The 13815-nt window shown below is 46.1% G+C and overlaps 1 protein-coding gene across 1 annotated transcript in view; it reads right to left on the reverse strand.

Annotated features, from left to right (window-relative positions):
• NHSL2 (NHS like 2) overlaps window positions 1-13815 on the reverse strand; it is a 254111-nt gene that overhangs the window by 122036 nt on the left and 118260 nt on the right. The window lies entirely within an intron of this gene.

Consider the following 13815-nt stretch of genomic DNA (forward strand, 5'->3'; position numbering starts at 1 on the left):
AACAATCATGGGTCAAAGAGGAAGTCTCAAAGAAAAATTTAAAATACATTGAACTGAGTAAAAATTAAAATACAGCACATCTAAACTTCTGGGATCTGAAACAGTACTTAGAAAATTTATGGCACTAAATGCTTACATCAGAAAAGTGGAAAGGCCTTAGATCCATAATTTGGAGGTTCCTTCCCCCAAGAAAATAGAAGAGAAAAACAGACCCAAAGCAAGAAGATTAAGGGAAAAATAAAGATAAGAGCAGAAATCAATGAAATTGAAAATGAAAAAGTGACTGAGCAAAATCAATGAAACAAAAACCTGGCTCTCAAAAAAAAAATCAACAAAACTGATAAACCTCTAGCAAGATTAACAAAAGTAAAAAGAGAGAAGAGACAAATCATCAATATAATGAATAAAACAGGGATATCACTACAGATCCTAAGACCATTAAACAGAGAATAAGCAAATATTATTAGCTACTTTACACTCTTAAATTCAACAACTTAGGGGATCCCTGGGTGGCTCAGCAGTTTAGTGCCTGCCTTTGGCCCAGGGCGCGATCCTGGAGTCCTGGGATCGAGTCCCACATCAGGCTCCCGGCATGGAGCCTGCTTCTCCCTCCTCCTGTGTCTTTGGCTCTCTCTCTCTCTCTCTCATAAATAAATAAATAAATAAATAAATCTTTAAAAAAATTCAACAACTTAGAAGAAATGGACCAATATCTCAGAACCACAAACTACCAAAGCTCAATCAAGAAATGGATCACCTGAATAGTCCTAGGATTTAAAAAATTGAATTCAAAATTTGAAAAGCTACTGGAAAAGAAATCTCCAAGCCAAGGTGGTTTCACTGAGAATTCTACCAAACACTTAAAGAAAAATTAACACCAATTTTACACAGCTTTTTACAGAAGACAGAAAAGGAGAGAACACTCCCCCAACTCATTTCTGAAGTCAGTATACAGATCAATGGCTCAAAATAGAGAACCCATTAATAGACCCACAAATTACACCCAATTGATCTTGACAAAGGTGCAAAAATAATTCAATAAAGGGAGGTAGCCCTTTCAACAAAGGGTACTGAAGGGATTGACACCCACAGGCAAAAAAACAAAACAAAACAAAACAAGCAAAAAACAAACAATAAAGGCTAAACCTCACACCTCACAAAGAATAAATTAACTAAAAGTGGGTTAGAGAAAATCTAAGGTGAGACAAAGGGTTCTTGGATTTGCTGCTGGAAGGACAAGCCACAAAATGAAAAATTGGTAAACTCAACCTCATCAAAGTTAAAATGTTTTGCTTTGCAAAATCCCATGAAAATAAAAGCTGCAGAGTGTTGGAAAGTATTTGTAAACCACATAATCAACAAAGGACTAGTATCTAGAATACATAAAGCACTTTCAAAACTCAACAGCAGAAAAATGAACAATCCAATTAAAAAAACAAAGGCCATGAACAGACATTTCACTGAGGAGGATATACAGATGGCAAATAAGCACACGAAAAGATGGTCAACATCGGTAGTCATTAGGGAAATGTAAGTTAAGACCACAGTGCAGTATCACCACACCTATCAGAATGGCTAAACTTAAAAAAAAGAAAAGAAAAGAAAAAAAAAAAACAACCCATAGTGACCACACCAAATGCTTGTAAGGATGCTGCGAAACTGGATCACTCATGCATTGCTGGTGGGAATGTGAAATGGTACAGCCATCCTGGTAAATAGTCTGACAATTTCTTTAAAAATTAAGCATGTGATTACCATGCAACTTGGCAATTGCACTTGAGCATTTATTCCAGACAAATGAAAATTTATGTTCACAGACAAACCTATTACATAGATGTTCATAGAAGCTTTACTCATAACAGCACCAAACTGGAAACAACCCAGATGTCCTCCAACAGGTGAATGGTCAAACGAGCATGGAATACTACTCAGCAAAGAGAAGGAGTAAACTGATAGAACAACTTGCAAGGGTCTCAAGAAAATTATGCTTGATGAGAAAAGCTAATATTGAGAGGTTACATAAGATATGAATTCCTCCATATAACATTGTTGAAATAATAAAACTATACTATACTCTTGGAGAATAGACTCTTGATTGCTGGGGTGAAATGCAGGTAGTGGGTGTGAATACCAAGTGGTAGCACCAGGGAGATCTTCAGTGGTGAGCAAACAGTTCTGCATCTCGATTGTGGGGATGGTTATACAAATCTACACATGTGATAAAATTGCATACATACAATACATACACTCACTCATATACCGAATGCACTGTGAAATCTGAATCAGCTCTGTGGATTGTACCAATATCAATTTCCTGCTTTTGATACTCTTCTATAATTATGTAAGATGTCAACGTTGGGGAACACTGGGTGAAGGGTCACAGACCCCCTGTAATATTTTTTTGGAACTTCCTGTGAATCTGTAATTATTTCAAAATAAAGAGTTTTTTTGTTTTTTTGTTTTTAGTAGGTTGGTTTATGTATTTGATGTATTTATTTCCTAAAATGTCCGAGCTGGGCTTTTTCAGGAGAGGCTGTAAGCCACTATATGGGAACAGGGAAGGGAGGAAAACCAGCGTTTGCTGAGAACTTGCTCTGGGCCAGACAGGTCATGTACATGATTGTATTTACTTTCAAGACAACCCTGACAAGGTTGGCATTTTATTTTCATTTCATGATGAAGACAATGAGACTTGGATTCAGGGCTTGCCCAAGTTAGTAGCTAATAATTCCTGATTGAAGCTGATAATTAGAAAGTGCTTATGTGTGTGCTAAGTGCCATGCATGGATTATCTCATTTAATCCTCAAAATAACAATGTAAGGCAGGTACTGGTATTACCCCCATTGTACAGGTGAGGGTTCTGAGGCTCAGAGAGGTAAAGTGACCTTCCCTAGATCACACAGCACTGAAGATGTGGAATGAGGATCCAAGACAGATGTGTAGGAGTCTGAACGCTCTTCGCCTCAACCCCAAAACACTTCTGAAAGTAAAGTGGGGTAACAAATGCATTTCAAATACTGGAATTAAAATCACAAACTTAGTAACAAAAAGGAAATGCATTTCAGGTTTTTAGGCAGAAATGATCCCTCTTTGGTGCTCTCAAAAAAGCCCTATATAGTCTCCTTCACCAGCATTTAGAGCCCCTTTTGCATATATATTGCCATAGGTCTGCCTCTCCCTCCAAGCGTTAAGTTATGTAAACTCCTAGAGAGATAGAACTGTGGTTTACACGTGTTTGTGACCCTAGAGCTTGCCATGATGTAGGGACACAATGATGTCTGGTGCAGGAACAAATAATAGTGAAAGGGAATAGAAGGGAAGGGAGAAGAAATGTGTGGGAAATATCAGAAAGGGAGACAGAACGTAAAGACTCCTAACTCTGGGAAACGAACTAGGGGTGGTGGAAGGGGAGGAGGGTGGGGGGTGGGAGTGAATGGGTGACGGGCACTGGGGGTTATTCTGTATGTTGGTAAATTGAACACCAATAAAAAATAAAAAAGAAAAAAAAAGGAAGTAAAGATCAGGGGCACCTGGTTGGCTCAGTGGTTGACCATCTGCCTTTGGCTCAGGTTGTGATCCTGGAGTCCTGGGATTGAGCCTCCCACGGGGAGCCTGCTTCTCCCTCTGCCTATGTCTCTACCTCTCTCTGTGTCTCTCATGAATGAATAAATAAAATCTAAAAAAAGAAAAGAAAGTAAAGATCACGTTCAATCCTGTGAACAATTCTTTCCTCACTAAGGGGGCTGGACCTGGGAATATTTGAGAGTGCATCCCTTATCAGCACTCCATTGGCCTGGGCTGGGTAGATTGGTGGACTTGGCTGTCTTTGATACTCCATCACAACCACCAGTTTGTCCTACCTCAGCAGAGCCAATTGTTCTATTTTCAGAATTTTTGCAAGCCAGTTGTTAAACTGTTTGTAGCTTGAAATCAGCCATGGTAGGAATATTTATGCCACAAAAATTGGCAAATGCTACATAGCAGAGCACCCACATTACACACATCAGAACTGGTTGTTAAACATTTATCGGCACACCACTGATTACAAACATTTGGTTGCAGCACTTTGGGACATGTAAAGAAGCCCCAAGAGGAAGGGGCAAAAGTGAGCCTTCTGCGGTGCCTCAAATGTTCTATATGTTGATCCGGGGTGGTGGTTACACACAGTCGTGTGCATATGAAGAAATTTACCAAGCTGTACATTTATAACTAGTGTGCTTTATGCAATTTATGGCATGTATGTTTTCCTCAATAAAAATGAACTCCCGGACTATGCAAAGAGCTGTAAATTGATCCTGGATGCCCCCTGTGGAGACCCCACTTATCAAGATGCAGGATGAGCCCCCAGCCATATTGATCTGTGTCACAGATGACGCAGCTCTGTTCAGTGCATTATCTACTACGCAGGAGGGGGCAAAGGGGGTCCAAACAGCAGCTGGCATCAGGAATCCGAATCCCTCTGCATCTTTTCTTTGTTACTGCTGCTGTCATCTCTCACCTATGTTATTCCTGGCTCTGTGGCTAGAGACGGTGCTGTTTGCTAACGGGCAGCATGACTCACTACTCGGCAGATCATTTTTCTAATTAAGTGGAGAGATGGATGGATATTTTCCCATACTTGGGCAGAAGCCTCATTCACTTGGATCTTTTTACTGGATTCACTCAACTTTACATTTCAGGGGAGATTTTCTCCACTTTAAAAGAATATAGTACAAAAAACCTGCCCCCTTCAGATGATCAGACTTTTAGAGAAAATGGAGAGGAAGCTAAGCACTTCTCAAAAATGCACCCTAAGCACTTCTCAAAAACACACCCTCACTGGGGAGAGGAAACCACCTTTCCCAAGTTTCTTCCATGAAGTTGCCCTAGATGGGAAGGCCCAGCTCCCTCTTTTATCTCTAGAATGCTGGCTGGCATTTAACCTTTCTGATGCAATCCCTGTGCTTTCCCTGCCCCCTTTCCTCTCAGCAAACCTGAGGAACAACTTGCTAGGGGCAGTTGCTTTACTCTGGGAAGGGATGATGGGAGCTTGCAGACAGAGCCTGTGAACCGGGAAGTGGGCACCACTCAGGACAGGGAGAGGGTCTACATGCAGGAATAGGAGGTCTGGCTCTGTGCCAGCCCTTCATGGGGAGGCAGGAGCAGCCGGGATGGGATTTGAAGGGTGAACAAGGACAAGTTTGCCCAGTGTCAACATCAGAGTCTTGAGAAAGCACAGTCTGTTCCCCATCTCCCTTCCAGGCTCAGAAATAATCCCTCAGATAAGCCTAGCTCAAGCCCCAAATTCCCAGAGTGCAGTGTAGACAGATATGCTGTGAGGCTTTGTTTTTAAGTAGGGTGGTGGTAGCTCCTGGCAGTCCCATTCAGCCCCTTTCAACTAGAGTCATGAAGGTCACGCATCCACTCAATCCCCTCCCATTTTTGCCCAGGCAGGGTGAGCAGGCCCTGGCATTGATCTCACTGCATCTTCACTGTATTCACTGGCCCTTATGCAACCTGCCACTTATGAGTCCAGGCCTGAAGCACAAGCCTACTAGGATAGGGTTATACTTCCCACTTGGCTTCTGCCAGGCTTTTTTCCATAGGGTCTACTTCCTATCACACACACACACACACACGCACACAGACACACACACAGACAGACACACACACACACATGAGTCTATGTCATGCCTAAGCCTTCTACACCCAAAGGACCACCCAAGAACCAGTATTCCCAACCTTGCCCCTTCCTCAACAGCCTAGGTGGCTGAGATCCCAGCATGCCTGCTGCTCAAGTTATGACAACTCACTGAAGTCACAAAGAACAGTCCTAGGATGCTCTTGGCAAATACAACCAATGGTTGGCCCACGTTTGGTGCTAAAGGCCCCACCAGAGCCCCCCTCTACTCCTAATGTCCCAAAATAGGCCTGGCCTGCCCCTTCTGCCTGGGAGAGGTTGGGCTAATAACCTTCTGCATCTCTGTTGGTTCCTGACCTTCAAAGTCCTTACCAGTGGTTGAAGTCATGTTTGGGGCTCAGGCCCAAGTCTCTTTCAGGAGGGACTGTTGTCAGGTGAGACATACCCACTATATTGCCAACAATGTCAGCACTTATCATGCCCTCATCAGGTCACCTGAGTGTACTAGAAGCTAGTGCCTCTTCCCCTCTCAAATTGGCTGGGATGTGGGCAAGGGAAGGGAGGAACAGAGACCTGGAAAAGGAGGTCAGGTGGGAGGATCAGCTGCCATGTTGGGTTGCTGGTTTCCCCACATAAGCACTGGGTGCCAATAGGCATTTAACAGATGCATGTTGAATACATATATAAATAAATTCATGGATGAATCCTCAAATATACAGGGAAAACATTCTGGAGTTCACAGACATCTCTATCACCCACCCAGTCTGCCTTCTCTACCTCTTTGTGTTTTCCTTCTTTCAGCTAAATATCATTCAGTCCTTTTCTCTGAAGTGTAAACTGAGTCTTTAAAAATTAAGAACCTTGCTTGTAGGCAGCCCAGAAAGTTGAAAACAACCCCAAGAAGACCTTGCAAGGCTCCTGACACTCTGCAAATACAGCTCAAACAGACTGAACCCCACTGAACATGACTGAGAGGTTATGTGCTACCAGAGGGTCCTGGACAGACAGACATCTGGGGCTGGACATCGTCCCGTCTGCCTTCCTCATGGGGTTCCTAGCACCCCTCTGGCTCCCAATCCTCCAGCAGCAAGCCCAACACTATTACAGTCCTAAACTCCCATCCATCAGGGGTCCAGTAGGCAACTCACAAATGTGGTGGGGGGCCAGGCTGCATGGACCAAGTCTCTCTTGGAGCCTACAGACAGACACCTGAACACAGAGCCCCTAGTGGAGTCACTGAGAGGAACATGGCCAAAGCCCATCCACCTTCTCCCTGCCTCAGTTACCAAGGTGCTTGGACATCCTGCGTGTCCCCCTCCCATTTCCCACCAGGCCTGTATTGGACCCCCAGACCTCACTGACAGGGCAAAGGTTAAAATGTCCCGACCACGTACCTAGTCATTCCAGCCACTTTCCCAGCAGTCCTCCAGATCGCTTGCTTGGGAGCTGGAGGAGGGGACAAGGTGAACGGACAAGGCTGGTAGGGAAAGCTCTGGGCTCCGTAACCTCCTGGCCAACTTAAGAGTTTCCACACTAAGGCCGGAGGAGGGACGAGCAAAGGAGAGAAAGGAAAGGAGGCAGGACCAAAGCTAACCCCTTTTTTTTTCTTCCTAAACTCAATCCAGATTCGCTTTCTGAGGGCTGCTTGAAACTGATCCCCACAGCTCTGACTTGTCCTTTCTTAAAGACATAGTCTCCACTTTGGGGTGGTGGTGGGGGGGAGGCAGAGAGAAGAATCTCACCTGGCCAAAATATGTCCCAGAACAAAAGATGGGGAGGGGGAAGGCAAGACGATTGTGAAGCCTCAAATGTCCCACTCCTCCACTCTTGATTCAGACTCAGAGCTGGAGGTTTAGTTGAGATTCTCTCAGAGCACCCCACTCAAGACCTCTGCTGGGTGACTCAAAAGACCCTGGTAGGGACATAGGGCCATGGTGGGAAGTGGGGCAGTTTCCCAGGAATGGCAGGTTAGGGGTCAAGGCTGAAGTCTGCAGGTGAGTGTGGGAAAAGGTGCACAGGACTCGAGTCCTGCCTCTACCACTACTCCCTATGTAACTGAGAGCAAGTGGCTTGCCTCCTCTTTGCCCGTTTCCTTTCTCAACATGTGAAAACATAATAATCACAGCCCTGCTGAGCTCCAGGCTTCCTGCAGTCTTCTGTTACAGCAGAAGGCCCCCTTGGGGACCTGGAATCTGACCCTCCTCACTGTCTCCCCGCTACCTACGGCTCCACGCATGCTGTTCTGCTCTGGCTGCCAGATATTTACATAGATTGGAGTTGGGACTTTCTGCTGGGTTGAGTGGGGGTGGAATCTGTGCGTGAGTTTGTGAGTGGGTGGATGGGGAGCTGCTGTGTGTGTATATATGTCAGGGGAGGAGGAGGAACAGTCTGTCTCCCATGCTCCTTGCAAGGTGTTAACAACCCGTCATGATCTACTGTTCAAGGGCACAGAAAGAGGCTGTGCCCACATCCTCCTCTTCCCTTCACCCCCGTATTTCCCATTTTCCTCTGTGGGAAAACCACCTAGGCCCTCAGCCTGGCAGGGCCTGGAGCCAGGGTCTGGCCCTGGTGGCTCCGCTTTAGCTCTGTCTTAACTGCAGACTCCTACCTCTCTTCCTCCCTAAAGCCACCCATTTCCTCTCCACACCTGAGCTCCTGTTCCTTTTCATCCTGTGTGCAGAGCAGGGCATGGACTCCAAGTCTCTCCTTCCTTCCTCACTGTCCCCAAATAGCAGCACACAGCCTCATTTCCTTTTGAGGGCATGGTTCTGAGCTGTCTCCACATTAGAATCTCCTGAAAGCTTTGGAAAAAAATGCTGCTAGTCGAGCCTCAGCCCTGGAGTCAGATCCTGTTAGTCTGGGGGTGGGGGTGGGGACTGGGCACTGCCATCATGAGAACTCTGTGGGTGATTTTAATGTGCAGCCAGAGGGGCAAGCCCCAGATATGAGGGCTTCTACTGCTTATCACACCTGGGGAATCCTAGCAAGGGCGGCCAGGTAACAGATACGGGGAAGGTCAAAGGGCTGGCATCTCCTGAAGTGTTCTTCCAGAAGCCTTGGGTTCCCCTCATGCACCCCTCTCAGGAGAAAATAATGGCAATGGTTCACAGAGTGTCAGACACAGTAGGGCTTCTTCTGGCTTACCTCACTGCACCCTTCGGACCCTTCTCATCTTAGCAGGTACCATTATCATTCTCATTTTACAGTTGGGGAAACGGAAGCATCAAGAGTTGAGCAATTGGTTCATGAATGTACAAGGGGCAGAGCTAGGATTTGAACCTGGGCAGGTAGCTGTCAGCCATTATTTCCCATCTTCCCCAGGCTGCCAATCATCAAGCCTGGTACTACTCTCAGATGTTTCTCCCTCTCCCCGGAAGTGCTCTCAATCCATACCCAAGGTCGGGAGATGCTCTGGGGCTGAAAAAGTGGTGTCTGCTAGTGTGCATTCAGGTGTCCTTTGTCTTGGAGTGAGGGGTGGGGGTCATCTGTATTTGAGGGAACTGTAGTTGAGGGCTGGCACTCATCTTTCAGGGAAAATAGAGCTGCGGGGGTTAATGGACTCTAGTCAGACATACCTGGATGCATGTCTCAGCTGGGCCACTTACTTGATGGTGCCCGTAGAGACAAGGCTCCCTCCTTTCTAGCCCTGGTCTCTTCATTTGTCAAGTGGAATAATTACGCCTCACTCTCAGAGTCATGAGGCTGTGGTACCAGCATATAGGAGGAATGCCTGGCATTAAGCGGCACTCTGTGCGCCCGCTTCCCAAGTATTTAGCCCACCATCTATCAGAAAAGCCTTCTAGGGCAGGCCGTGGCCCCCATTGGCAGCCTAGTGCTGCCGATGGACCCTTTCTCAGAAAAAAAAAATGCTTTTAAATGCATCTAATACATTGTGAAGGATGACAAAAGAAACTGATTACTGGATCCTGAACCACAATTTATAATCTAGGCATATGTGCTTCTTGATTAACACATTCAATATAACAAGATCTAGCAGTGGGTCTAATGACTACCTTCGTTTTGAGGTAGTGATGAGCATTAACAATTTTCTGAGATCCCTCCAACAAGTGGAAGGTGATATGAAGAGCCGTGATTCTACTAGTGGCAGTCACAGATGCTGTTAATGGCACTGGGGTTTATTGCTCTGGAGACAGGGATGTCTGCTCCTCTACTCTTTAGCTGTGTGATAGGCCAACCTACTTAGTCTCTCTGTGCCTGTCTTCTTCTATGTGAAACGAGGGTGGCTCTGAGCATGAGTTAATAAAGTATCCCTCAAGTGCTTAGATCTTCACCTAGGACCATAGCAGATGCTCTGTCAGTGGTAGCACTTATTGTTTTCTACAAATGGGCTTCCACAGATTAGGGTGCAGATCCTACCCCCAGGGCAAAGCCCTACTACCAGAGAAGTCCCCCTACAATGCAAAAATGACTCCAACCAACACCTCGCATGATACCATGCCACTTGTATTCTTTGGAGACCTGGGGTCTTTAAATGTTTCCTTTAAGACACGTACCAAGGCCAGCTCTTCTGAGGCCTTTTCAGAGACTGCCTGCCCTTGGGCTTCACCTCAGGAGAGTCCCCCAAGGCCTTTCCCTGTAGAGGAGATTTCACTCACTGACCCCCCTCCCCCAGCTGCCCAAGGCGCCTGCCATAGTCACTGGCTCTGCCACAACCCTGGGCTCCCCACCTAAGAGTCTGGAGTGTGCCTACAAACTTGTAACAAGCTAAAGAGTGACTTGGGAAATGTGCGGCCTCTTTAAGTTTTTTTTTTTTAAAGATTTTATTTATTTATTTATTTATGAGATACACAAAGAGAGGCAGAGACATGGGGAGAGGGAGAAGCAGGCTCCCTGCAGGAAACCCAATACGGTACTCAATCCCAGGACCCTGGGATCACAACCTGAGCCGAAGGCAGATGTTCAACCACTGAGCCACCCAGGCACCCCTGTGCAGTCTCTCTAACATATTGCAGTTATCATGGGTCAGGAACGGGGTGGGGGAGGATCAAAGCTATTCTTGCCCCATGCAGATGTGGCACCCAAGTCAGGCCCTCTCTCCTTCCATTCTCCACCCCCCACCCCCGATTTTAGTCTGCTCTGCTGCCTGGGCTTTCCTGATCCACTCTTCTGTTCCTGTTGCATGCCAGGAATGTCAACAGCCCAGAGGAAGCTCACTGTTCAAGACTCCAAGCTCCTTGAACACCACCCTGCTCCACATCCTGCCAAATCGGAGAGGAAGAAAATGAGGCTGCCATAGGTGAACGCAGCTGTCCAAGGTCTGAGAGCCCGCAAGAGGGAGGGCTGGCACTGAGACCCAGGTCAAGGGGTCACAGAATCTGAGTTCTAGAAAGACGTTTAGTGCCATTCCCATTACATCACCTGCCTTTCAGAATTCCTCCCCCCCCAAAATCCTATTTTTTTCAGGTAACAACTGGAAGTACTGTTTTTGCCAGAACCATAATTGCTACTTCCTCTTCTGTGTGCTCATTTTGAAAAGAGCAGACAATACTCCGTCTCCTTCTCCCATGTCTCCCTCAGGCTCCTAAAGGTAGTCCTTGAGCAGCTGTCAACCCAAAATTTTTCCTTATCTGTTCTAGGCATGGGCTGCCCCTGCCTGCTCACCACCACGTTCACAAATATTTCTACTGGCCTGGGCCCACAATCGGTTTGCCAATCTCATGTTATTAGACTTCCCTGTTGCCTGGAATCTGCTGGAACGTACTAGACTATGTCTGCCTCCACTTCTGCTGCCCTAACACCTGATATGGAACCTGGCACAGAGTGGACATTTGGTCCTTCAGAAACGAGTGAACAAATGCCAAGAAGATGCTGGGGCCACAAGGGATAAAGAGGAATAAGACACATTTCCCTGCCCTCCAGGTGCTTAGAACTTACTTATGAGGACAAGATATATAAAGTCAGAGAAATACGGGAAGGGGGAATGAGGCTGCCATGTTTGACTTTCCCTGCAGACCAAGCAGATGCCTGGGGCACTGTAAACTGGCTGGAATGCAAGAGCTTCTGGGTACAGGGGCACAGCAGGCCAGGTCATGGAGGCTGCAGCTCAGATGAAAGGGGGCATTAAGTGAAAGTATCAGGCTGTAAATAGGGCTGCAACAGTTGGGAAAACCAGATGTAGTTTCCAGGGACCTGAGACACCAAGGTGGCCAAAGCAGGTTCAGAGTGGATAAGGAAGATTCTAGAACTATTTCGCCAAGGCCTAGTGTGTAGCTGTAGAGTCTTATCAGTAATACTGGGGGGGGGAGGGGGGAGGGACTAGAGGCAGGAAGGCAGGGGATACCAGAGAAGTGTCTGAATGAGAATAGAAGCAGTGATAAAGGAAAGGCAGAGCCAGGGTGAAAATGGCTAAGGAACCAATCTCATCTGGTGACCAAGAAGCTGATGATATTGACGCTGAAATGGGCAAGCGGCTGGAGGAGTGCAAGCGTAGCTTTAGGTCTTTTTACACCTTAACTTCATGGATTCACTCATCAAACATTTATGAAGCACCCATGATGCAGCCCTCAACTCTGTGTGTGTATAGGTACATGGGTCTACACATTTTAACCTTTAGAAAATCCTCGAGACCTCTCCAGCCCCTTCGCCTTCGGGGAGAACAAGGGAGGGCAAAAGAGGCTCCTAGATCTTTGCAACTCAGAGTGTGTTCTGTGAAGAAGCTGTATCTCTGTTACTCAGAAGCATGTTAGAAAATGAAGAATTTCAGACTCCATCCCAGACCTTCTGAAATAGAATTTGCACTTTGCTTCTTAAACGTTACCATACAAACCATCATCTAAAGATCTTGTCTACGTTGTTGGCCCATGGATCACGCAGTGAATAGCAAGGAACTAGGTCACAGAAAGGGGGGGCCAGTGTGCTGGGGATGGAGCTCTTCATAGGAGGCCTAAGGGAAACTGAGCAAGCTAGGGTTATGGGTTTATTTGTGGAGGCCCCTTCAGGCAGGTAGGGAAGTAAGTTCCTAAGCAGCCTCTCCCCAGGCTTTCCAGAAAGCTGCTCAGTGCTGTCTCTGGTCTCGAATGAGGCCTGGTGGCTCCCACATAATCTAGCCCAAACCTAGAGGGGGAACCACATAGTGGTTCAGGTCCAGAGCCCTGCCTCCCAATGAAAAGTCCTCTGAGCAGCATGTTCTTTGAGGACTTAGCAACATGATGATCTACAGTTGGCTAAAGAATTAAAGTATTGGGGTCCTAGCCAACATCTCTTCCCATCAGAGACCCAACTAACGGAGGGTAAGAGAGGATGGTTCCCAGCTCATTCTTTGTTGGGAATATAAAACTCATAGGGCAACCATCTGTGACAGTGAGTTTTACAAGTTCACATGTATGCAGATTTCTTTTTAAGATTTATGTATTTATTTTTGAAAGAAAGAGAGAGAGACAAAGAGTATACAAGGTGGGGGGAGGAGCAGACTCCCCACAATGTGGAGCCCTAGGTGGGGCTCAATCTCAAAACCCACAAGATCATGACTTGAGCCCCAGTCAAGTGTCTGATGCCCAACCCTACTGAGCCACACAGGTGTCCCACGTATGTGGATTTTAATAAATCTTCAAGGAACTACATCAGGTAGTAAAAGTATGGGTGATTTTTATTTTCTTCCATGATACTTTTCCGTGTTGACCACAAGTTTAAAAATCTGTAACTAGTGGATCCCTGGGTGGCTCAGCGGTTTGGCGCCTGCCTTTGGCCCAGGGTGTGATTCTGGAGTCCCGGGATTGAGTCCCACCTCGGGCTCCCGGCATGGAGCCTGCTTCTCCCTCCTCCTGTGTCTCTGTCACTCTGTCTATCATGAGTAAATAAATAAATAAAAATTTATTTAAAAAAATCTGTAACTAACAAAGGCTTTATTTAAAAAAACCCAATTAATACAAAGGAAAATCATGGCAATATACAAATTAGTGCTGACTTTTGTGGTATAATTGATTGTATGGAATTTGAGAGAGATTTCCAAAGTGATAGAGTAGATGGGATGGAAAAGAGGTGCCTAAGATCCCCAAGCCTTTATTCTGAAGTTGGGCTAAGCCAAAGTCAAAACCTGGATCTCCTGGAATGCAAAGCTGCTCAGCACTGGTCAGGTCCTAACCTGGGTACATGTATTCATTTCTAGGATCAGAGATTCTTAGAACTAGAGGAATCTGAGCAACTACAGGGTCAACCTTGTTCTTTTTTTCTTACA

Source organism: Canis lupus, chromosome X, assembly GCF_048164855.1.
Source record: "Canis lupus baileyi chromosome X, mCanLup2.hap1, whole genome shotgun sequence".
NCBI lineage: Eukaryota > Metazoa > Chordata > Mammalia > Carnivora > Canidae > Canis > Canis lupus.